This window comes from Dipodomys merriami, unplaced genomic scaffold (assembly GCF_024711535.1).
Source record: "Dipodomys merriami isolate MVZ:Mamm:240054 unplaced genomic scaffold, mDipMer1.0.p SCAF_14, whole genome shotgun sequence".
Classification (NCBI taxonomy): domain Eukaryota; kingdom Metazoa; phylum Chordata; class Mammalia; order Rodentia; family Heteromyidae; genus Dipodomys; species Dipodomys merriami.
In genome coordinates this window covers 25,517,594-25,544,624 of record NW_027202715.1, presented here as the reverse complement: position 1 = coordinate 25,544,624, position 27,031 = coordinate 25,517,594, and the positions used below count along the sequence as shown (strand labels likewise).

The following is a 27,031-nucleotide window of genomic DNA, read 5'->3' as shown; positions in this document are numbered from 1 at the left end:
GTAAAGAGGTGCTTGCCAAGGGGGGGCGGGGGGAGAGGTGCCATGGACTGACTCCCGGCCTTTCCCGTGTGGTCTCAGGAATTCTTGGAAGCTCAAGGCAGCCCTCCCTCCTTCCCTCGAGGGCAAAATCCCCAGGGCTTGCTTGCTTTCTTGCTTGCCCTCCAGGTGACAAATGCTCCTGCAGTGACTCCAGGAGGGCACAGCCTTCTTAGCTCCAAGAAGAAAGTGACAGCCCAACCAACCTGGTCCCTCCTCGCCCTCAGGAAGCTGTCAGTCCACCTGCTAAACTTTCTTCTGTCTTATTCCGCTCCACCCCCTTCCCGAGTGGGGTGAAGGCGTTCAAGTGTTCGGTTACTCAAAGGGAATTCATCATTTAATGCACAGTTAATTTTGGAGGCTGGGTACCAAGATCTGGAGCCACGGAAGAGGCAACAGGTCTGATGGGCCCCAAGCTGATCTCCGGTCAGCTGTTTCTGAGACACTGAGAGGCTGGGGAAAAGAGAGTCATGTTTTATTGTGTGGTTTCTTTGTGTTCTGTCCTGCAACAGACACGTGAAAAGGGGGATAAAAATCTCTCTCCCTCAGTTCCTTCCCCTCCCCCCCCCCCCAGGTTTAGTTCCCTAACTGGATGTCTGTTTCTCCCCCTACCCCTTCTTCCAGGATTTCTGGACGAATTTCAAAATGCCATGCATTTCTTCTACTCTCTTTTTACTAGTTTACACTATCTTCTTTGGAGGCAGCAAAAGCTTGCCTGGTGTCTCCTGGATTCCACTAGAAAGTCCTAAGACACAGAGAAATGCAATGCTGTTTTGCATAGTCTGCTTACTTTAAGCCATCCTCTTCGCTGTTTCCAGAAGGGAGTTATCAAGGAACTCATCTTTCATACCAGGAAAAGTTAAGTACAGGTGTCAGCTCTTAGAACTGTAAGAGGGATACTTGAGGGTGTGATCGTTCCTGTGGCACAAAACTGACTTCCCTTAGTCTGTTTAAAAATAACTCCTCTTTGAAAGGTTTAATCTTAATCAATATATATATATATATATATATATATATATATATATATATATATATATATATATATATATATATATATATACTTTTCGGGACCATTCCCCTCCTCCCCCAGGGAAAAGTTAATTAATTCTGTTTGCTGTGAGCAATCAGACCTCTTCATCACAAGCTATTTCTTTTCACACTGTCCTGGGAGCTAAGGACTAGGATAATAACTCAAAAGAAATGAGAATCAACCTGTAGTATGGCCTTTAGATATGGCAGGCAGAGGACTAGGTAGCTTAGATCACATTTTTATTTGGTTGCTACAGCTGCAGTTATCAGAACCATTTTACAGATGAAACAACAGACACAAAAGGAAATGGATTTTCTGATGTTGACAGTTGCATTCTTTTAGATCTGGGTCACCAGTGCAAAAGTCTAATTTTATTACTGACTTGCTTTGTAACATCCTTTGCTCATTTGCTTCCATTTCCTCAATTACTGTTAAGTGACACACTTCTCTTAAGCAACAAGCCAGTCAGTCCTGAGAGCAGGAGTGACCCCATTTGGCAGATTTACTTTTCTGATACTACCTGTCCAAGGAGTTCTGACACCTACAGGCTTCCAAAAGACACTTACAAAGAAAATATTGAACAAGTACTCAGAATTATTGGTCCTCTCCAAATGCCTCATGTGGAAAGGAAACTGATGAGAAGAACATTGGAGAAAATGACCATCGATAGTAATTCAGATATGTCAGAGGAAAAATTGGGTTAAATACAGCAAGTTGAACAGATACAATCAGGAAAGGAAAGGAAAGGAGCAATAACAACTTGCAGAATCACTGCTATGAACCTATCTGTTTTGATTACCACTAAAGCATGCACCTTGTACAAAAACCATTACTTGCTAATAAAAGTCAATAAACTCAATACCTTTCCCTTTAAATAAACATAAAAAACCCTCTGGAATCTCAGTGGAATTAAGTGCACATTTTGACTTCAAACATTTTTTATATTTGTATTACACAAACTTTTTGAAACATTTTATTAACTATGATAATATTTTACTGAAGTCACTAGATTAAAAACTCCTATAGTCTACATACAAAACTGTTTGTAATCACAATAGAATCCTTTCATGCTACTGCTTTTTGGAATTAATACCTAAGAAGGCAACTGACTAAACGTCTGTACCTTTTACAATCCCACCTGGACAGTGTAAGTCTTCTAATGTCCTCACTAGTATTTGGTATTACCAGTATTTTGGACAATAATTGTGTGTATGTATGTATGTATGTATGTATGTATGTATGTATGTATGTATGTATGTATGTATGTATGTATGTATTGTGCATTGTGCCTAGTACTAGTACTAGGTGACTAGTACTAGTACTAGTGACTAGTGCTTGAATTCAAGCCCTGGTCGTTTTTTTTGGTTTTTTTTTTTACTCATGGCTGTTGCTTTACCACATTGAGCTCCAAGTACAGCTTTTTTGGTGGTTGACTGGAGATAAAAATCTCATAGACTTTCCTGTTCCAGCTTGGATTCTCAGATCACATCCTCCTGAGTAGCCAAGAAGCATGATCACTGGTGCCTGGCTCATTGTGATTTTAATGTGTTTTGCCCTGTTGACAATGATGTCTAATGTCATTTCATGGGCTTATTAACCAACTCTGTCATATTTTTGCGGAAATATCTTTTGGATGACTTTATAGTTGGGATCATCTTTTTACCTTTGTTTTTCAGATTTTTTTTTTTTTTACGTATTCCGGGGGGAGAGGGGGAAGGAACCACTATCTTCCAAAAACAAAATTCAGTACTAGAGTCTCAACTCAGTTAATATTGGTCAACATTTTCTTAAACATATTCAATATTTTTTACGCCCAGCAATTGTATAGAGAATATTCTTGAGTATGGCAATTACTTACGGAAAACTCATATAGCGAGAATCATTTCAGATTTACTGTGTAAGTTTACATTTCCATGGTCAGTAACCGACGCTGGGACGGACTCTGCACATGGAGCTGAGGCCTGGACTCCGCGCAGGCGCAGACACTCCTTCCGCCCCTCCTTCCTTTCACCCCTCTTCCCTCCCCCCACTCTCTTTGCGGAGTGGCTTATACCAAGGCAGCCTTCGAATTAGATGTAGCATTTAGTGCCTCTATGCATTATTTGGAGGCTATTTATCCTGGATGAGTTCCAGGAGTTACACAGAAGTTTCATGAACAAGAATGCTCAGGGTTTTGAATACATATATATATATATGTATATATGCGACATATATATACATATATGCATGTTTTTATATGTATGTATGCATGCATAGATGTATATATAAACACATATACTTGTTCCTATGTCTATTTTAAGGAATAGATGTCTTCGGTTAAAAAAAGTATTGAAAATCAGCTGTTGATCAGAGAGACAAAAAGAGCATGTTTTGTCTTATACATGGAGGCTAGATCTAAAATACTCCAGGATATAACAAATTATACAGGTCTCTAGGCATTCACACCCAGTGAGACCAAAGGAGTTATGATGCTGTTAGGAGAAGAACATAAAGGCACAATATCCTTGTGCATCTGATAATACAAAATAGTTATTGAAGTGAACTCCAGAAAATGGAAACAGTTTGTGTGTGTGTGTGTGTGTGTGTGTGTGTGTGTGTGTGTGTTTTCTTTTTATCCTGTTTGTTTGTTCATTTATCTGTCTTTGGGAGTGTAAGAACAAAGGATAAACAAATACAGCAATGGCACTCACTGGATACTATGCTGAAAGTGAATTATATACTTGTGGGTAGGGATGGGAGGGAAAAACTGGGAGAGAGCAAGGGAAGGGGTGACATTGTCCAAAAAGAAATGTGCTCTTTACTGTTAACTATAATCCATCTGTACCTCACCTTTGTAATAACAAAAAATTGTAAAAAAAGAAAAAATCAGCTATCAGAGTAGATTTGTAGAGTTAACAACACAGTTTTTGTAATAACAACCAACTTTTAAAAACTTTTATTGTCAAGGTAATGTACAGAGGGGTTATAATTACATAAGTAAGGTAGTGAGTACATTTCTTGTCAAACTTGTTACCTCCTCCCTCATTTTTCTCCCTGTTTCCCTCTCCCCTCATCCTCTGAAGTTGTACAGATCATTTCCAACATATTGTCTTGTATCCCTGTTGCATTCTTCCCCCTTTGTCCTTTGTCTCACCATTTTGTTGTTCTCCTTCCCTTCCCTAATTCAGATAAACATATTCAATACCCAGGGTACCAAAATCAAATACAGTGACAACAGGGGATATGGGGGAAAACACAAAATAAAAAAGAAATAATATAGTATATTAAAAACAACAACAAAGAAAAACTCCGTGTGTCCATGTCTTAGAGTTTGTTTTGCTTAGCATCATCCTATATGGTCATTTGTACATAGCTATTGAGCTACTCTGCTCATCTGCTAATATTTTCCTAGATGTGTACTAATTGTTACAAATAAAGGAAACCATGGGACCTATGTTTCTTTGGGTTTGGCTTACTTCACTTAACATGATTTTTTCCAAGTCCTTCCATTTCCTTACAAATGGGGTGGTGTCATTCTTTTTTATGGAAGCATAGAATTCCATGTATATACCACATTTCCTTGATCCATTCAACTACTGAGGGGCATCTGGGTTGGTTCCATATCTTAGTTACGATAAATAATGCTGCAATAAACATAGTTATGCTGGTAGCTTTAGTATCAGCTACCAATTCTGTGGTACCCAAAAGAAAACGCTGCTGGTGATATGCTTCTTGCATTCTGGCCTTTGAAAAACCTAGTTCTGGACTTTAAAGCAGGATAAGGCCGAGCACTGGATTTAAGCAGCAGCTTCCTGACAATTTCTCTTTACAGATTTAGTTGGAGGCCAGCTTTCTAGCAACCCTTTGAACAATGGGTTGAGCTCTGGTGAATCATGTAGGGACAATTAAACATGATTCCCTTCTGGGGCTCTTCAGTAATGCTAAATACTCATGGGCCAAAACAGAGCATGATCTCTAGAAACCTGTACCAGAAATATGCACCAGAAACAGGAGTGCCTCCTCTATTCCTGACTAGGCTTAGCAGGTGCAAGGTCCAGCCCAACATCCCACATAGGAGGCCCTTTCCCTAGCTTTAGAGTGGCTGGTAAGTCAGCAGTATAGAATAAGTTACAGTCACTATCCTTTCTGTCCCAAGCACAACAGGTAGGCTTTGCATGAACACAGGTCTTAGTACACATCTATCACTTGTGTAATAATGGAAATCCTCTGGTAGGAGTGATCCAGTCATGTGAAATCTGCCTAAGGAAAATTTGTCACAAATGTTACTCAAAACAGCTCTGGAAATCTCCAAGCCCCTATTCTCTGCATGCTCTTCTTGGGATCATCAGAGCTACTTTTGGTTTGGGAAATTAACTGAGAGCCATGTACTTTCTCTGAAAGGTAAAAGTGGACTTCGGCCTGTATCACCAATAGTGTATCACTATTGGTCCTGATGTGACTTTTAGGATAATCAGATTTTTAAATGAATCATCCTCCCCTCCCCTGACTGTATTTATATAGTCTTTTTTTTTTTGCCAGTCCTGGGGCCTGGGCACTGTCCCTGAGTTTCTTTTGCTCAAGGATAGCACTCTACCCTATGAGCCAGAGGATCATTTCCAGCTTTTTCTGTATATGTGGTACTGAGGAATCGAAGCCAGGGCTTCATGCATGCTACCACTAAGCAAGCACTCTACCACTAAGCCATATCCCCAGTCCTAATGCATCATTTTAGAAAAAGAAATATAGGTGAATACTCAGGCTAACTTAGTGATCTAATTTTTGCATTTCCATGATTACACATTTAAAGGTAGAAGTATTAAAGACTACTTTTTTTTACTCCTGGTTTTGTGAAGGCAACATGGTTTTTACATGGCAGTTCCTGTTTTACCTGGCTAAAAATAGTCAAAAGGTACCCTTTATATAACCTGTTAAATTGTGTAAACTGCCATACTGTTCTGTATGGATCCATTCATTAAGTTTTCTGTTGGAATAGGATATTTGGTAAAGATGTGATTTTGCAAGCTCAGCAATTCTCATTCCATTCTTCTTCCTGTCAAAAATCTCTTCTACCAAAATGGTGTTACAGTGGTCTAGCTCAGCAGGCATAAGAGGAGAGAGCAAATAGCCTTTATGGTCATCTATCTGGCTTTTCTCAGGTATGGCATTATAGATTGGAAAACGCGTATTTTACAACTCTAGAAAGAAGAAAAGCGTAACAATTTAATGTTCTGGCTATAGCTTTGGCTTTTAAAAAGTAATAATATGATTCTTAACCAGAAAAAAATGATCTCTGTTTGACAGGGACATTTATTTCACTAATGGACTGGTATTAATATTCATTCTTAAAATACAAAAGGTGCTAATGATAGACTTCACTATTACCTCATTAGAAAGAAATTACATTTATGTGTCAGAGCAAGCATAAAGCTGTCTTATTTATTTCATATAATACTGCTTCTTTCATTAACAAGCATGATAACAACAATGAAAACTAAAACATATGTTAAAGTGAGAAAATGGAAAGAGAAGAAAATGGATTTGCATTTCAGCTGTACACTGATTATTTCTGGCTGTATATTAATTCTATGCTGGGTCCTTAGGCCTTGTACTTCAACATTCCATATATTCAACATAGGCAGGAAGAATAACTTTGTAGAAAGTTGTTGAGGACTAGACAGAATGTCTGCGCTAAATGTTTTGTAGAATGTAAATTTCCAAAGTTGTGAATAGAGGCTCATTTTAAGGGCATTTACAAATGGTTGTGCAGCCCAGGCTATTGTTTGATTTGGGAAAGCAAAGACTAATTACATAGGAATTATATTCTTCCCACAATTCACTCACATTCTTCTCCCAATATATATAGGTTAGATAGATAGATAGATAGATAGATAGATAGATAGATAGATAGATAGATAGATAGATAGATGTGTGTATATATTTATATATGTATGTACTCACATATATATATACACACATACATACATACATACATAAATACATACATACATACATACATAAATACATACAGACACATGTGCCTTTTACAAATTTTGGAAGGTAGAAGTTAAATATTTGAGTTTAAATGTTTTTGTTTTCTCTGTCACTGACTTGCAATTGCTGTTTTTCTCCCCTCATCTACAAAAAGGAGCTACACTGCAGGTACAAACATGCACAAAATAAGCTGGCTACAACTGTACACACACACACACACACACACACACACACACACACACACACACACAATTTTAGAAAAGAATTCTACATGTAACATATTCACATTTCATTTTCCTCATTACTGAGCTTACTAAACACTTGATACAAGAGTCACTTAGCCTTGATGATAGCCTTGAGGAGCATGACCCTCTGACATGAAAAATGGGTAAACGATGTTTCCCAGAGGATAAATATCTGCTCTGTTAGTAGAGGGGGAATCAGAATATTGACTAACCCCAAATTCTAAGCCTGACCTTCTGACCAAGTAGACATACTCTTAAATAATTTAGTGTGTTGTACACTAACTTAATAAAGTTTTAGAAACACCAATGCTCTAGAAAGATGATTAACAGTCAGTCTCTAGGGAAAAATAAAAGCAAAATCATGAGACTTTTCTTAAATTGGTACCATTAGTGCATTTATAAATGTTCCTAAAGTAAACACACAAAAGACCTGAATTCTTGCCTGGGACTCAAGAGCATCAGTTTCCACGCACAGAACCTCAGGGTCTCTTCTTAGCTCTGTAAATATTTAGGTTTTCTTTAGTGTCTCACATGACTGATTAGCACTTGGTCAACTCCCATTTATGAACCCATAGTTAAGTGCATCACATGTGGTTGTCATAAGCAGTTAAGCACTCTAGGATCAACTTTGTGTCCCTCAGCTTGTAAACATAAGCCAGGGACTCATGGGATCAGGGACAAAGTCTTACTTCCCTTCTCAACACCCATCTTCCAGGACTCTAAAGTTTCAGTGAGCTTCCCACAGTGCTTCGAAAAGCATTACGAACAGGCAAGCCCAGAGTAAATAGTTTTAAATACAGCTTGAGCATCCCTAATCTAAAAAGAAAAAGTACTCCAAACTAAAAATTTGGGAGTCCTGACATACTCTCAAGAGTGAAAACTTCCATAGCATGAAACCTTGTGCATAAAATTACTAAAAATGTTAAACACCCAAGTTTCTGTGTTAGGCCTGTGAAACATAAATAAATTTCATGTTTATACTTGATCCAGCTCCTGAGATAACTCATTGTATATGCACATATTCCAAACCAACAAAACCCAAAAAGCCAAAAGACTCTTGTACAAATATTTTGGATTTGGTAATGAGAAAACGTTTTCAAGACTCCTCAGTTGTGATGTTCTATAATCACTCATCCATACTGGCCATCTACCTATGTGACTTGTGATATCGCTGCATTTTAACGAAAGACCTTCCATTTGTCCTACAGTAATCACTACCAACATTTATCACTCATATAAAAACACTTAGAGATCTATAAGAAGTATTTCTTGAAGATTAAAGTGTTATAAACAGATTTCTTACTAGTGTGCAAGAATAAAAATAAACATTAACATGACATTTTGTACTTCTCATTGTTGCAACAGGTCCACCTGAATCCTTAAACGACTTGTTTGTCCCCATCTACTCCACATGTTATACTGACATCAAATATAGTGAAAACGGGGGTTACACTGTGGGGGAGGGACATACAAAGCAACAAAGAAATAATCTTATAAATGCATTAGAAATACATGCATGAAAGAAACGAAAACATTAAAATACATATTTAAGGGTTCATTTTCCTAGCATCACATTATCTGACCTTTTCGGCTTGACTCATACGTGGGGGGAGGGGGGTAAAATTGGGTGGGGGGAGGGGGGAGGCAGGGAAGGGAAGTGAAGGGTAAACAAAGGAGGAGGCTGCAATGCTTGGTAAGAAATGTATCCATTATCCTGCCCATGTAATTGTAGCCCCTTTGTACAGTATGTTCTCAAATAAAATAAAATACAATTTAAAAAAAATAAAAAAATAAAAAAAAAAAAAAAATAAAAAAAAGAATTTAAGGAAGCTTCCTGCTTGGGTGGGCTTTGAACCATAATCTTCAGATCTTAATATTCAGATATTCAGATCTCCTGAATATCTATGATAGATAATATATATATAAATATATAATAAAATAAATATAAAATAAAAATAAAAATATTATTTGCAAGTGCTCTGATCTCAGGAATTCCACTGGGGGGAAAACGATGCAGCAAAATTTAGTATAGTGTTCTTTCCGCAAGACGAAGGGCATCACATTAGCAGAAGTGTAGTATTTCTTCACAATAGTGATAAGTTAGTCATGATGTGAATTTAGGGAATTTTAAGGTGTACCTTACAAATTGGAAACTGTTAGTCTAGGATGATTTTATGGAATAAAAATTGGGATTGATTCTCATAGAAATAATAGCTTACTCTGATGAACAAATGTTTGCTTTTGAGGAATTAATTATTATAGATACTTCATAGTTTTATCTTCTACCAAAATGTGTGTACTTTTTCTGTTGACTTTTAAATATGTAACACCTCATTGGAAACTGCATCTATTGCAGATTTAAATAAAATGCAAACAGATAAAAAAAAAAAAAAAAAAAAAAACATTAAGATCACCACATGAGTCTTTCATCTGTTGTAAAACAAGCTAAGGTTTAATAAGAACCGCCTATGTACTGGGCAAGGTCCTGAATGCTTTTACACTTGTGAATGCCTCACAATGATTCTGGAGAGCAGATATTGTGATGAATCCCATTGTGCAAATCAGTAAGCCAAGGGTGAGAAAGGTCAAGTCACTTCTGCTAGGTTAGAGTTGGGAGGGAACTGATATTTATTAGATAAGATATTTATTAATCTTTGACAAGGGCCAAGCATGTGCGGATTGGGTGCCTGTGAGCGCTAAGCCCTCAGTGCCACCCAATAATTCAAAGAAACATAATTTGTGTGAAAAGATACAACACAGTATTTAGTTCGTTCCTTGTCATTTCCTTTAATAATTTAAGATGCTAAATTATTGTCCCATCCCTTAATGAATTAAACAAGGTAATACTACAGGCAGCATGGGTAAGACATGGAGGTAGGCTCACAGTGAGTCTATCACTTGGTTTTAGTTATTTGAGTAAGACTATTTCTTAGTTAGGTACCAAAGGTTCATGCCTGTAATCCTAGATATTTGGGAGTCTGAGATTGGGAAGATTGTGGTTTCAGGTCAGCCTGGACAAAAAAGTCCTCTGAACTCCATTTCAGTGGAAAAAGCTGGGCATGGTGACACATGCCTGGCATCCCAGCTATGCTAGAAAGTCTAAAATAAGGCAGATTACTCTCCAGACATGGGCCAGGCAGGAGGTGCAGGAGGTAAGAGTCTATCTAAAAAATAACCAATGGGGGATGGGGAGGGAGAAAAGGAGAAGGGCTAGAGACATAGCTCCATATTAGAAAGCCTGCCTAGCAAGTATGAGTTCAAACCCCAAGACTCCCCAAAATAAATATTTCTTGATGTTTAGAACCCCATGTTCATATCCTTCTAACGTGGGGAAAGCTTTATACATGAACCCATTTCTTTGAATGGGTTCTTAATTTGTCTTAAGTAATTGTGCAAAAGGGTTTCAGTTCAACAACTCAGATTATAAGTAGAATGCATCTTAATCAATGTCATCATCCCTTTGGGTTTTTAATTATTGATCAATATAATACCCAACATCTTTGTTGAAAACCCTAAAACCCCTCAGTCTCTTCTCTAGGTTGTCTAGCACTTGAAGGAACAATGGTATTTGTATAAGATACATGCTGCATGAGACATTCACAGGAAAGAAAAAGCAAAACTTAATTGGCATTTAGCAGTTTTCAGTACTGTAATCCAAATAACATCTCTCTTTAATAGTAAAGGGAATACACTGTGTGGGATTTATAAAGTGTTCAGCTTTCTATAAGAAGGAACTTATCAGAACTGTTGCTCTTCTGAGTATAGCCGTTTGTTCCTTGTGATTACTTCTGGGATGTATATTTCTTCTAGTAAAACATTTGACATGACTGTTATCCTGAATAAGAGTTTGTAAACAGAAACACTTTAAAGGTACAGTATTACTTTCATACACTAATGAGGGACTGGCATATTAGATGATAGTGACATGCCTTTTTTTTCTAGAGAAACATTGTTACAGCCAATATAATTTAAACTCTACACTTATTTTTAATGTGTCACATTTTATTATGACTTAATCAAAATGGTGAACCTGGCTAAGTATGCCTATTAGTTTTTGAAACATGGTATTGTGTGTGTCTTTTTTTTGAGGGGGGTATAACCAGGCTTGAACTCAGGGCCTCACTCTTGCTCATCTTCAGTGCTTGGTTGGTTCTTTACCATGTGAGCCATGTCTCTAGCTGGCTTCTTGCTGGAATCTTATGGATCTTTCTTCCTTCACTGGCCTTGAACCTGATATTTTCCGGATCTTGAATAACTAGGGTTGCAATTATGAGTCCCCAGTGCCTGGCTTAAATATGGCATTTTGACCCTTCAAAAGACAGTAAACAATAGACAAAGCCTGCACAGTGAAATTCTGGGCCATTGGCCTGCAAGTTTGGCAATAGAACTCAAGTCTTCTGGAAGATTGTTCTTGGACAAGTCATGTCATGTGACTCAGGGTAGAGTTTCTTCATCTGGTTCAATGACAATGCTCAGACTAAAGAGATTATGGTAAACTAATGTTTCCAGAGTGAATTCACTGTTCATTTTAAAATCTTTACAGAAAGAAGAAGATAGAAAGGTCTTAAAAAGTGCTTCACACATTTGCTATGGAAAAATTTAAAAGCTTATTCAATGAGCACTGAGTGATTTTGCCCCAAGTTTTTATTACTAAGTTAAGCTGACAGTTTCATTAATTACTCACTGGTGGCTCATGTGACTTTGTTTTAGGATTACCAGATAAAAGAGAAGACATGCAATTATATTCCACAGCCCTGTGCAATATCTGATATCTTTTTATAATAAGAACAATTTGCTGTTTATCTAAAATTTTAATGTCAGTTAAATCCTTGACTTTTATTTGTCTAATTTAACAATGTTCTTGAGTTAGAGAAGGTGAAGACAGAGAGAGAGAGACAGAGAGACAGAGAGACAGAGAGACAGAGACAGAGCAGAGAGACAGAGAGAGACAGAGAGAGAGAGAAATTGGATGGAAGTGGAAAAATCTTTAAAAATTATCTAAGTAACAGATTTTAAATAACTGTAATTAGTCAAGTAGCATTTCTCAATATATGTTCTTTTGGGTTTGTCTTGAAGGAAAAGTCTGATATCAAATGAGGAATAGTGCTTTATTTTAAAATAAACGGTCAAGTCAGGAAATAGTTTGTATTTTATTATCTTCTTAAGGAAAATTGTATCTTATGATAAGACTTCTTAGAACATTTATATGTGAAAGTATAAATTTAGAAGAGGGAGACAGTCTATGCCAAGATGCCCATATGTATTTGACAAGGGATCCTTCTGTGTGGTCTCTAAAATGCCTATCACCAAATGGATACTAATTCAATCACTCTGTGAACCTCAGAGTAAATAATAGGGAAACAGTGTACAGCCTGGATCAATCATGTCAAACATGTAGCAAGGATGCTTCCTTCTGATTGGTTAGGCATATGGGTCACTGTGGTCAATTATTCAAGGAGAGGCTGTCCTGGGTCACCCCTAACTATCATTATATAACACAAGGGCTTCATTCAAATGGCTAGTGTGGTGTGTACCAGTGTTGCTGGTTATAAAATATTGTAATTGTGGTAGCCTAGAAATAGCTGATTCGGTATTAGAAAGCATTTCTTTGGCCTCCATTTGTGATCTACTGAGTGACAGGGGTCCAGAGTTTGACTGCAAAGGAAACAGAAACTCAGATGTCCAGACACAGATGAAAAATGAGTATGTCACAATACTGAAAATGAAGGTTATGCCATTATGGCTAGCTTTTTTGTTTAAATACTTTTGTTACATGTATAACAATTTTCATCCTGAATGTGCTCAATGGAGACACTCAATTATTATCATATGTTGTGGTTTACAGTAGGCCTCCTTTGTTACTAGGCTGGTGATTCTGTTCTGGGTGACTTCAACTGTTCCCAAACAGTTTGGTGCAGTGATGTAGCCACCACTGTGCCTTAGAAGGTAGCCCAAATGCCTTCCTTTTCTCATCTTTCAAACCAACCAATCAAAGTCAAATGCCAAAATATTAAAAATGCTAAAATGGAAAAGCCAAATGAGTAAGTAGAGAGGGGAAACAAAACCATTGGTTTGAGGATAATTTTCAAGTTTAGTAATCTGCTTCTGCATGATGTAAAAGAGATTTATAACACTGCATTCAATAACAATAAAATAACAACATACGGATGCTTACTCATAGCTGACACTGTGCAGTGCTTTGCATGCCTGATCACACTTAATCCTCATGACAATCCTGTTGTCATTCCCATTACAATCCTTACATATGGTTGTCATTTCTGCTGTGTAGATAAGAAAGCCTCAGTACAGAGAGGTTAAGTCACTTGTGCAAGATCAGATGTTTAGAGAGGGATGTTCAAGGATTAAAATTCTAAATCGGAACCAAATTCCCACCCACTGTACAATAATGGTAAAAGAAGAAGGACTTACCATGAGGAGACACCACTTGGGAGTGTATATTCTATGCTTTGTCAGAATAGACAAAGATCCAACTGTTAATCTGGCCTTTTCTGTTTATGTGGTACTGAGGAATAGAACTCAGGGCTTCATGCATACTAGGCAAGCACTCTACCACTAAGCCACATTCCCAGCCCACCAACTGTTAATCTGATTAAAAAGTCAATAATTGGGTCCTCAGGACATGTGGTTAAAAGACTCAATAAAGGCAACAACAACAACAACAACAAAATGAATCCTAAACTAAAAGAGGTAGGAATGATAAGCAGCTATAAAGGACAGAAACCACAAGCAACTTGACCTGATTCCATTTTTACATGTGGAAGGTTGAAGCAAAACATTTTATAAGGAATGCCCATGAGATACATCCTAAAGTTTGTAAAGAAAAGTGTTCATTCTAAGAATGTCAAACTCTCATTTGTTTTAGAAACCTAAAGCTTCTAAACCTGTCCTCTTGAAAAAGAAGCTCAACTGATTTTAGTTTTAAAAGGTTTGAGATCATGATATTGCACAAGTCGGGGGAGCAATTAAAAAAAATTATGAGTGAGCAGAATTGGATCTATAATCAAAACCTGGAATTAAAACATTGAATGGATATGGTTTTTAAATTGTCAACCATCAGCCACATTTTCATCACAGAGACAGAGTGGGAGTTTTACATAAAGTTGACATTATTTTTGCAATCAATATGGCAATGATCTCACAGCAGTAGACAGTAACTTTGGTGGCCTCCAAGGAACCATGACTTACAGTATTTGTATCCTTGTCTGGGAGAGTGTGGTCCACTGCCCTGCTTTAACCAATAAAATGTGGCTGAGGAAAAGCCATGTCAGTTCTGGACCCAATCAGCTAGAAGATCTAGTAACTCTTCTTTTACACCCCAGAGGAAGTTAGCCATGTCTTAAAAAGTTAGACTATACATAGAACTGCCATTCATGAGAAGCCTAACTCTCTCATGGATGTGGAACAGCCCTGTGGAAGACAAGCCAAGTCCAGGAAAAACAGCTGGGTATGGGAAGCTCATGCCTATAATCATTGCTACTCAGGATGCTGAGATCTGAGGATCCCTGTTCAAAGCCAGCCTGGGCAGACAAATGTGAGTAACTCTTATCTCCAACTAACCAGCAAAAATACAGAAGTAGAGGTGTGGCTCAAGTGATAGGGCTCAGCCTTGGGTGGAAAAAGCCCTGCAAGAGTGTGAGGCCCTGAGTTCAATCCCCGGTACCAACACAAAAATGAAACAAAACATAACAGCCAACACTAAGCTCCCAGTTGAACGCCAGTTGCAACTTGCTTGCAAAGTGCATGAATCCATCTTGCTAGAGCCACAAGTGCCCCAGCTAGCCATCCCAACCTGATACCATATCTGTCCTCACAGTGTCCCACAAGCCATAGAATTGTGAGCAAGGAAGTGAAATGGTTATTGTTTCAACCCACCTAATTGTGGACTAATGTGCAAGGTAGTAATATATCACCAAAACTAGGCTGGCCTTTTCCCTTTGCTATCCTTCATTTTAGAGGAAGAAGTCATTCACTCACTCATTCATTATTTATTTGCTTTATAACAACTTTACCATGCTCCTACAAACTTCCCTTTGTATTGGACAAAGCATTCATTTCTCAATGTTTGCCAAGTAGCCCTGATGGGTATTACTGAGCCTTAATTATCCAAAGAACTCTTACCTTAAAAGAAAAGACAAAAAATGGAAACATAATAATTAATTTCATACAGCATAGCCTTGTGTGTGATCAAATTCTGGCAATGGCAGAAAAGGATTATATCCTTCTGGCAGTGACTGAAAACTATTCAGATGTTCCCAGATAATGTCTTATTATTTTAAGTTTCAATGAATGAATGAAAACCTGCTAGGTAGAACAAGATAGGTACAGAGGAGAGATAGTCTATCCAGCTTTAGCAAGGTTCTGACATGGTTTGAAATAACATGGTGGGTTTTTTTTTTTGTTGGTTCCTTCTTTTTGGGTGTTGGTACTGGCATGTAAACTCAGGGCCTGGTTGCTGTTGCTTAGCTGTTTTGCTCAAGAGTAGCACCCTACCACTTAAGCTACAGCTATGCTTTTGGCCTTTGAGTGGTTAACTGGAGAAAAGACTTTCACAGATTTTTCTTCCCTGTGCTGGCTTTGAACTGAGATCCTCAGATCTCAGCCTCCTGAGTAGCTAATATTACAGGGGTAAGCCACTGGTACCTGACTAGCATGATAGTTTTGAAGAGCTAAAAGTATTCTCATGTGGTCCTGGTGTAAGGTGAAATTATAGAAGTTCCCTATCTTCTTCCTGAGAAGGTAAAAACCTTGAATGCCATGGCCTTCAGGACAAGGTAAAGCCATCTGAATGGCTCCTTTAAAAAAATTGTACTTCAGGGGAATAATTTTCACATTGTAATTCAATTACTTTTTATATATGTAAATACTGGAGAAACTCTGTCAAGGGTATTGTGAACCCACAAATCTAAAGCAAAATATTAGCAATTAGAATCCACAGTTTGTACAAGGGACAGGGCATGACTAAGTTGTCTCAGGAATGCATGATTAGCTTAACATTCAAAAATCAATAATATAAATCACCACATCAATAGCCTAGAAAGCCATGTAATCATCCCAATAGACAATAACAAGCAATTGATGACGCTCAACACCCATTCACCATAAAATAAGTGTTTAAAGTATGGAAAGGCATGTCAGATGTGTAGTTGAGAGTGGGGGCTTTCTATAAAATACTCATGGTTCTTGTCCTTAGGATAGGGAACTACAATATGGAATCCTCTGGAAAAAGTTTTTAGAGATAAGGAAGAAAGCAAACTCCCACAGATAGCTCATTTTTACCATTTGAGGATCCAAGCCAAATGTTGATTGCCAAGTGAGCAATAGATTTACTCCAGATCACTTTAAAAGCTATGCAGACAAGCAAAGACTCAGACACAGAGCCCATTAAAAATGTGATTGCTCTACACATCACAGGCCATGGCACTAATGGATATTGCCTACATGTCTCTCAGCCCTGCTGCTGCTACGCTGAAACGAAAGTGGGACAAACAGAAAAAGCTGACTAGCTCAGGCTTGATAGTGATGTCTCATGGCAATTAAGAGAGCAGGTAGATGTCAGGAAAGCTGAGGGCTAGCTTTGTCTCTGTCATTTCCAGTTATACATTCTTTGGACTCTGGGTCTGTTTTGGCAGCTATAAAAATAAGTAAACGGGACTGGGAATGAGTTTTGACTAGGATTAAATCCTGCCTCTCTCCTTTGCCATCCATTGACTGGTACCTCAGTCTCCACAGCTGTGTAATGGAAATAAACTTCTAAGTGCTTTGAAGATTAAATAAGATTATGTGACTGGAACATATATTCGCTGCATATATTGAACTACTTATTGTAGGTAGATGTGTTAATGTTTTAAAGAATGAGCTATTAGGATCTAAATGGCATAATGATCAACAGTAGACTAGAAATATCAATTTGTTCTGACAGGGGGACTGGTAGGTGTGGAAAGTTTTCAAATTCTCCTGTCTCCTGCCTGTCATCCCAGGTGGTTCTCTAAGTAAATTGATAATTTCAGCAGGAAGGGAAACAGAAGGATAGAGAGTCTTGTGCGATTTAATCTTGGGAAGGTACCAATGGTTTCATTACCATGTGCAACAAACTCCGATAAGTCCTAAGTGAAAAATTTAATTAAATTCTTTCAGAGTTTCCATAGAATGTAATTAATGTGACAAGTAGAACCCCCAATTGATTATGCTGGTGAATTTAATCAAATAGAATATTTATTTTAGTAATACAATGGGGCCTGACATCTGGAGTCAGACTTGTTTTTGTTTTTGTGGAGTTTTTTTTTTTGTTCTTTTCTTTTTTTGCCAGTTGTAAATAAGCTATGCACACAAACAAAATACCTCTCTGGAGAATTGGAAATTTAATCATCTGCATGTCTGTTGGATCAAACACCATTTTTCTTGAAAAGAAAGTCATTTTTATAGCACCCATCTGAGATTTTGAACTATTTGGTTGGGCTGAATATTTATACTGTAAATATTCACAGGCAAGGTTTAACTTACTTTTGGACTATGTTCCTACCGTATACCTGATGCTTTCTTACGTATGGACAATCCTAGTGAAAGTCATAAAGGAGTTGTAATGACTACAATTGGGTTGTGTGTTCTGGGGCCCTTGACATTAGCACTGGCAGCTTGGCCATTCCCTGGGTGTTAGTGGGTGTTAATTCTTGGTCCTATTCCATTGTTTACTCCCTTTAAAATGTCCCTGAGCTTGTTATCTCCACTGTTAACATCAGCAGCTTTGTGGTCCTTTTCAAACTCTCCTTTCAGCTCTTCCTTTGCTTATTGACTTGGGCATGGGAGGTGGCTAAGGGTGTCATTTATAATGTGCTCAGAGAAATCACCTGTGCAGATAATACCCGTGGCAGTGTCCACAATAATAGTACCATTGTGAATAGTTACATTATCACATAATGAGATTATCCTGTTTTATAAAATGAATACAATGGTATTGTAACTACAACCTCACTAAAATGTCATAAAGAGCAAGAAAACTTGTCTGGGAAACAGGTTCACAATTTTGCAGATTACATGATTTCAAGAAAGTTTCTTGATCCTGAAAGATAGACCTACTTAGCCTGTCTGCCTAGGATCACTGTGAAGTGCAAATACATTGCTGTGTATGTACCAATGCTTTATTAAGTTATAAATTCTTAACAAATGAGGTTATTATTCTATTAAAATGTTCTTAAATTGCTAATCAATGGAGTGAACATTTATAATGTTTTTGAAGGAAGTGGTGATTGTTTTGTTGTACCTGAGATCCAAATGGTAGGACTGCTGTGAGTAAAAATTATGAAAAAGAGCCACAAATTAGAAAATGTCTGTTAATTAGAAAGCTTATATGCAGTTAGCCATCTGTTGTGGAACCAAAATTAAATTAATCATTTGATCATCTGTGACTTCCAATATAACTTTTCCCAACAAAAAGAGATACTTTCCTAGAAGAGATAATAAACTGATATACACATGATGATTATATATATCTTTTGAACCTAAGTGCATAGAAGTAACAGGAGAATTGAAAAGTGATTCCACATTAATCATTTCAGCTTGCAAAGTAAAATAAAATCTGGGCTATTCAGAAAACCTAAGTTGGCTTGCATACATAAAGTTATGATTTTTTTCATGTAAAACACTATTTTTGCAAAAAAATTGGAAAATTAGGGAAATTTCCATGTCAGAAAGAAGCAAATTGTGTGGCATCTTCCCCATATAACATAAATGTAAATGTCTAGGTTATTTTTGGTCATACTTTTTTTTGTCGGTCTTGGGGTTTGAACTCTGGGCCTGGGCACTGTCCTCAGCTCTTCAGCTCAAGGCTAGCGCTCTACCACTTGAGTCACAGCGCCACTTCCTTTTTGGCCATACTTTTTAAATTTCCTCTAAAGATATGTTGTACTTGAGAAATATCTAGAAGCTTTGTCCTGGGTAAAATCTTAACATCTTTTCAGTGTGGTGTCCAACAATTCTGAAGATAACAGCTAATTTGGTCAATTTGGGGTCAAATACAAAATGGTTTTTTTTAATGCTCTAGTTCCTGGTCCAGTTGTAATAATTTTGTCCCCATCCCAAGTCAGTCCTGGTGCCATATGCATTGTGTATACACTGACAATACTATAATTCTCCTCCCTTTAATACTTCAAAGCAATGCCACTTGAAATACCCACCAGTGTCAATGTATGTAGGTAAATATGTCATCCTAAAGTAGAATTAGACCATCATTGGTAATTCTGGGAAGGCTGATATCAATGCATGTCCTCTTTGGAACATCTCAATAAAGTTTTGGTTGTAATATTGCACATGGCTATTGTTGGGATGGCAGAATTCTCCCAAGAAGTATGGCCAATATGTATAGCTTCCAGCCCAAATAAATGGCATAAACAAGTGATCACAAAGACAAGCCACTCTATTTGGTTTGATCAAATGTACAGCATGAATGCTGCCCAACCCCACACTGCTGTATAGGTGGGCAGCTTTTGTCGACTTCAGCTCCCAAATCCAAATGCCTTAACAAATACTGAGTTATAATTTCTTTGCATACATAAGGTTTTCATCTTGCTCTCAATTTCATGAGAAGAGAGTGAATAAAAAGTTCAAATAATGCAAGTACAATAAGAGAGATGCCGGAAGATAAATTCACAGGTATTATAGGAGGCATTTAGGGCAACTTTGCAAAAAAGGTGTTTTTTTTTTTTTAAATTTAAAGTTGCATCCTTTGCATAAAATATCTGAGCAGAGTGAAATATTTAAACAGCAACATTAGCTAAAAGAGAAAGCCCCAGCACAGGAAAAGCATACACTCAGGGTCAGGCTCTTTGTCTATCTAGGAAGCTTGTTGTGACCCCTTTTACCTTTTTAATGTGAAGTCATGTGGGAACAGAAAAACAATGATCAGACCAGTGGTCCTTCAAAAAGAAAAAAGCCAACACCTTTTTTAAAAAAGGCTCTCGTGTTTTGTTACATTTCACCAAAAAGCAGATTCCCCAAATTGCACATTTTCGGTCATCCTTCCCTATATTGAGTAATTTAGCATCATTTTCTAAATGATAACCTCAATTTCTCACTGTTTCAATTTCCCTGCTAAACAACAACAATAACAACAAACTTGACTTCTTTACCTCGGTTCTTCTTTCCACCTTTCCCTAATCACCTCACACCATTTTATACCATCAAAATATATGAAAAAGGAAAAAAAAAAAAACACAGCACACACACGCCCACAGAAAACAAGCAAGAACAGGGCATACCACTGGGGCATGTGTGTATTTCATACACAATGTAATCTTTATACAGTATTGTTTTCTTTTCCAATTTTTTTCCAACTTCAAGCGTGCTGTTTCTAATATTTAATGGCTTTTCAAGTCAGGTTCTTAGAAATAATCGTGTCCCAGCTAGGGGACAGGACGGGAAGCTTGGCGCCAGAGAGGATATGAGGGCTGACAGCAAATCTTGGTCCTGTGTTTTGGGCCACTGCTGCCCTCTAGGGGACATATAGAAAATAAAAAAAAGTCAAGCTGGAAATGTGAGACCTTGGGAAATCAACCCACGCCATCAACTTTTATTAAGGAAGACAAGTAAAAAAATAATTAAATAGCTCTGTGGATATCACTATACCACTATAAAAACTTCTGGCGACATGATTTTCCAAGGGTCATCTAACAGAACCGTTCTCACGGATGAAATGTTCGTTATTTTGTCTATTCTAATTTTCCTGTCGCATTTTAAACATGTTATTTCTTGTTCTGTTAAGAAACAGCTGCTTACCGTGAGTAATGTGTTAGTCACTGTTTATATGTTTGGCTTTTAGCTTCTAATGCTCCAGAAACCAGAAACCACAATTCCTTTCGTCTTTCTTTATCAAGTCAGTTTGTACAGAGGAAAAAAGAAATAAGCAAACCTCGAAAATTGCCAAATGGTTACTTATTTCTGGGCAAAGAAGTGTCACTTATTTCAACTGGAGAGAAACCATTAACTCACGATTTTAGGTGGTATATCCAGTTACAATCTACCTTGTTAAAAACTTACAAAATTGGGCTGGGAAGGTAGCTCAGTGGTAGAGTGCTTGCCTTGCATGCATGAGGCTCGGGATTCAATTCCTTAGCACCACAGCAGAAAAAGCAGGAAGCGGTGCTGTGGCTCAAGTGGTAGAGCACTAACCTTGAGCTGAAGAACTGAGGGACAGTGCCCAGGCCCAGAGTTATAGCCCCACGACTGGCAAACCAAACCAAACCAAACCAAACAAAATAAAACCAACTTACAAAATTAGGGATGATAACTATTGCATAGAATTGATACATATAGAAACTAATGTGTGTGTTTCTTCTTTAAAATCATAAAGGAGAATTCAAATGAATATAGGTGAAGTTTCTGGGACTCTGGTTTGTTTTTGGAAGAGAATTTGATAACTTCAAGGTGGGCCTGTGGAGAATGAGGTACTTATGGCCTCTACTCAACTTACCCATTTAACATCTGTTGAGATTGTCCTTAGCCAGCAGATTTTGTGATAGAGGTCACGAGCATTCAGAGACACATAACCTTTCAGCAGAGAAGCTAATAGTGCAGATGTTCCCTGGTTTACAGTGGTTCCACATAGGCTGTTTGGATTATTATTATAATTATTGTTGTTATTTATTTCATGATGGTGTGAAAAGCAACAAGCATTCAGCAGTCATTGACTTTATAGATTTTGATCTTTCCTTGGGCTAATATTATGGGCACAATAATGTTATTTTTCAGGATGTCACGCAGAGGCTCCACTCAAGCCAGGTGTATATGAAATAAACTACTTCTGTATTCCATGGCATATTGGATTGTGAAGCTATGATAAGCAAGGTGCATATCAAGTAGATTTTCAACCTGTGACATCTTTAACTTCTGATGGATTTGTGGGACCTAACCACATCACTGAAAGCTGGTGGGTATCTGCATTCCATTTTTGCTAGCTGGTATTATATTTCATTACATTCGATATGTAGTATTGAAACAACGAGCTTTCATGTACATTCTCAACTAGACTTCAAGAACCATGAGAATAGGGGATTTATTTGTCTCCTATTTGTATCACCAGGATCTTCAGTGCTTTAATTTTCTCCACCTAATAACAGTCTCCTAGGTGGTGGTTCTCCTCAATTTATAGATGAAGTGTTGACCCAGCATGTTATACACTAGCCTGTAGTGGATATAAATCTTGGAGCACCTGCATTGTTGAAGTTGATTCCTTCCTGCTTATGTGCCTGGTACATAGTAGGTTGCCAAGATGTATCTGCAAAGTAATTTTTTTTTGCCAGTCCTAGGGCTTGAACTCAGGACCTGGGCACTTTCTCTGAGTTTCTTTTGCTCAAAGCTAGCTCTCTACCACTTAAGCCACAGCACCACTTCCAGCTCTTTCTGTTTATGTGGTCCTGAGGAATCGAACCCAGGGCTTCATGCATGCTAGGCAAGCACTCTACCACTAAGCCACATTCCCAGCCCCTGCAAAGGAATTATTAATGGGCCTTTCCTAAGCAGTGTGGTCTTAACTTCTGTGTTGGTGTGGCAAGTGCCTCAAACAGCACTTGGCACAAAAACAGGTTTTCAATAATTAATCACTTGAGTGAACGATTGGGAAGTCTGGAGGATTTTTCTTATTAGTTCACTTTGCATGATGCATTCATAACTGTGGAATAAAGTCATAAGACCAAATCAGACAAGTGTTTGTGGTATGAGGGCCTCTAGCCATCTGTTTTGGAATTCATTTTCAGCTAACCCTAAGTCTTCTGACAGGCCATTGACTTGTCTTATTGGCAATTTTGAAAATTTGAGGAAGTGAAAGGGGGAACTGGTATTTTTAAAATTCTCACTCCTAAGGGGGAACTTGTTGTTCATACAGAAGAAAGAAGAATCTTACAGAACAATAAACATGTAGTTTTAAAAACTTGCAATGGGGATAGATCTGAACAAGTCAGACAAATATGGCAAATTCATAAGAACAGATTTTTAAAAGTTCAGAGAACAGATTAGAATAATTCTACAGCACAAGAATTTACAAGAGAAAAATGCATTAAAATGATAGAGAAGTTTGCAAGAATTCTCAACACAAAAAACCTCTACTCTTATTATTATGAACTTTCTTATTATGAATTTATGAGTTTCTCTTAAGTTTTATCTTTATCTGTGTGTGTGAGGTGTGTGTGTGTGTGTGTGTGTGTGTGTGTGTGTGTGTGTGTGTGTGTGTGTGTGTGTGTGTGTGTGTGTGTGTGCTGGTAGTGGGGCTTGAAGTCTGGGTAAAGGTGTTCTTCCTTAGCTTTTTTTGTTCAAAGCCTGGTGCTTTACAACTTGAACTCTATTTCCACTTTTGGATTTTTGCTAGTTAATTGGCGATAAGAGTCTCACAGACTTCCCTGCCTAGCTGTCTTCACACTGTGATTCTCAGCTCTCAGCCTCTTAAGTAGCTAGGATTATAGACTGGAACCACCGGCATCCAGCTTTTTAATCTCTATTTTAAAGCTGCCTACAAGCTGATTTTCAGATGACCAAAGGTTTCTGGTTATAATCCAGTCACTAAAAAAATTCCATGTTGGAGTTGAACAAGCTTATGAAGTGAAAGCAATTTGGAAATAATAATGAGGGAACTACTGATGGTATTATGTGACCTTACCTTCCAGTTCTTGTGCATTTCTGCTTTAAATAATCCCATTTTTGCAAGCTGTGGCAGCTCATGTCTGCAATCCCAATGACTTGAGAGGCAGAGATGGTTAGGTTCCCAGGTCAAAGTTAGTGCGTGTTGGTGGTAGGATTATGTAGACTCCATCTCAATAAAAAAGATCTGGGCTTAGAAAGGAGAATCATAGTCTTAGGTCTGCCCAGGTAAAAATAGAGACTCTACCTAAAAAATAACTAAAGCAAAAATGGACTGGGTGCATGACTCAAGTAATAGAATGCCAGGCTTACAAGAGCAAGGCCCTGATTTCAAACCAAACCAAACCAAATTAAACAGATAAAAAGTATGTTTTGAGAAACTGCTATATAGTTGGCTCTGCTCCAGGTACTAAGAACACAAGTTTGAGCATGATAAAGCCCTATGTTCCGAGGCCTTATAGTCTGGGGGAAAGAAATATAGGTAATGCACAAATAAGGTGAATCTTTGATTTTCAGTCTTCACTAGCTACCTGGTTGTTGTGAAGATCCAAACAAAGAATATTGGTTCAGGCAAGAAAACGAGAAATATGAAGAAAATCCCTATACAATCTGCTATTGATAGCACAAGAAAAGAAAGCTAGGATGTATATATTGTTTGGTTTTCTTGCCTTTGTGTGTGTGTGTGCTCATCCTGGGGCTTGAATTCAGGGCCTGGATACTATTGCTGATCTTTTTTGCTCAAAGTTAGCATTCTACCACTTGAGTGACAGGTCTACTTTTGTGGTTCCTTGCTTTTTAAGTTCAAAGAACACACCTTTCCCCAAATGATGCACGGATAAGGTGGATAAGGAAGATTAAACTATAAGGTTGTAAATTTTATTGCCTATGTCAGAGAGCAGCATCTTTGGGATGCTAATATTACTGAGAGGAGAGAAAAGATGAATGGAAGAGGGAGGGAGGATGTTTCACATGTTAAATGCCTTCAAAGCCTGTGGCTGGAGGTAGGGGGCTGTGTCTCTAGGTGTCCATGTTTCATCCCTTAGAGGTGACTGGAACTGTGGGATAAAGAGACAATTGTTGGTATTTTTAGTCATGTTGAGGATTTTATTAAATGTGAAATTTGACCATACGTGCTTTTTTTTTTATGCTTTCAGAATTTGTCCTGCCTTTCTGGCATGAATTTTTTTTCAGAAGGCTGGGGAAGGAATGGGGTGGGACATGCTAGGCTGGTGGAAAAGGGTCAGATCCAAAGAGAATCTGTTGCTGCAAGAAAGAAAGGGGAATAGGGAAAGCTCAGTGCTCGGGGGTCAGCGGAGTGAGGTCTCCAGGGACTCACTACTGCCTCCACATCTTTGCTCTGCCTTCCTCTTATTTTATTCAAGGCTCATACATCTTCTTCCTTTCTTTCTACCAACCAATTCAAAGAGAGATAGCTCCATTGGATTCTCCTCAGAAAGCTCATGTTTAAAGTTTCTCCAGAAATACACACATAATCTTCCTGGAAATGTAGAATATGTCATTTAAAAACCACAGGAAGATAATTTTGGGGGAGGGGGCATGGTATGTGGTCATACTCAATCGACGATTCTATGTAGCATAGAAAGAAATTTTGTCCTCCGACATACATAATTCCTATTTCAAAGTTTTAAAGTGGGAATACCAGAATATTAAAACTGGAGTCCCTTGAATCTTAAAAATGGCAGAATAAACCTCCCATGCTTCAAACATGGTATGTGTGATAACTCAGAAGCCAAGGTCCCTGCTGATATGAAATGTACAGGTGGCCACTGCTGAAGATATTTGAGGAACCACAAAAAGCAGGAGAGGTATGCAGCAGCCTAAGGGCTGGTGAACATGGGTTTGATTTTCAATAGTGGGAGGGGAAGCAATTTCTCAAAAATCTACATATCAGTGTTCACAAAAATACACACCAAGTCTATGAGGAAAGTCCAAAGCCAAAGACAAAAATCCAATTATGCAGGTACAAGATGAGGCTCATGGGACTCAGATTCAATATTCATAGAAACACTTAGAAATTTCAGGTCAACATAATATAGTTCCTGCAAAGACCATTTCAGTATTAAGATAAAGAGTGGGTTAGAATGAGGCTATTATTAATTGTATTTATCCTGATGATCAGATGAATGCATCATCAAAATCAGAGGATGATCAGAAGCAAATGAGGAGGACAATGAAAGAAGAAAACTAGAGGAAATGAGACATTTGGAAAAAAAAAAAGCATACTGTGGTATCATAGGAGAAACCATAATCTAGTAATTCCAGAGCTTACACTTAATATTAGGAGGCAGAATGTATAAAGGGACACATTCTGCCCCAATCTAAAGACTTCCTATATGAACCAGACTGCCAGAACTCTGGAGACCAATAGATTCCTCTCATTTATGATGCTTTGTAGGGTCATCATCCATGAACTTCCAACCTCGAGTCATTAGTTCTAGCATTGTTTATTAATGCTGTGTTTCACAGTGCTATTGACTTAAGTGTTAGGGGTCACTTTTATTCTGTGTTTTTAGGAGCTGGGGAAATGGAACAACAGAAGCCTTCCAATCCCTCTCCCCTAGCCCAAGTGAACACCTAGAGAGGAATTGGGGATTTCTAGCAGACCAACCCATCCCCATTTTGATGTCCGCAAGAACTAGGGCAAGTACATGAATAAAACTGAAGACAGCCAACTGAGTAAAACCATCTCCTGGAAACTGGGTTTGTAGCCTTTCTAACCATATTGTAATAATACTACAAAAATGGGTAATTGAGCCAGGTTCTGGTGGCTCACGCCTGTAATTCTAGCTACTCAGGAGGCTGAGATCTGAGGATCGCGGTTCAAACCCAGCCTGGGCAGGAAAATCCAGGAGACTGTTATCTCCAAGAAACCACTAGAAAGCCAGAAGTGGCTGTGTGGCTCAAGTGGTAGAGCACTTGCCTTGAGCTGAAGAGCGCAGGGACAGCGCCCAAGCCCAGAGTTGAAGCTCCATGACTGACCAAAAAAAAAAGAGAAGGTTATTGATAGTGACAATTCTATTTCTATTATGTTTGATACAGAAACAAGGCTTCCTAGTTTTGAGTGCAATGGGTAATGTACTTAGGTGAA

At 38.0% G+C, this 27,031-nt stretch overlaps 1 protein-coding gene across 8 annotated transcripts in view; it reads right to left on the bottom strand.

Annotated features, from left to right (window-relative positions):
- Nucleotides 1–27,031, bottom strand: part of Rhobtb1 (Rho related BTB domain containing 1) — a 129,086-nt gene that overhangs the window by 69,969 nt on the left and 32,086 nt on the right. Inside the window, exon 1 of one of the 8 annotated variants that reach the window (XM_070021041.1) lies at nt 2,925–2,994. The exons of the other annotated variants lie outside the window; for them this stretch is intronic. The gene's annotated coding sequence lies outside the window, so the exon portion shown is untranslated. Of the gene's footprint in view, nt 1–2,924; nt 2,995–27,031 lie in introns of those variants that run through there. 8 annotated transcript variants of the gene reach the window in all.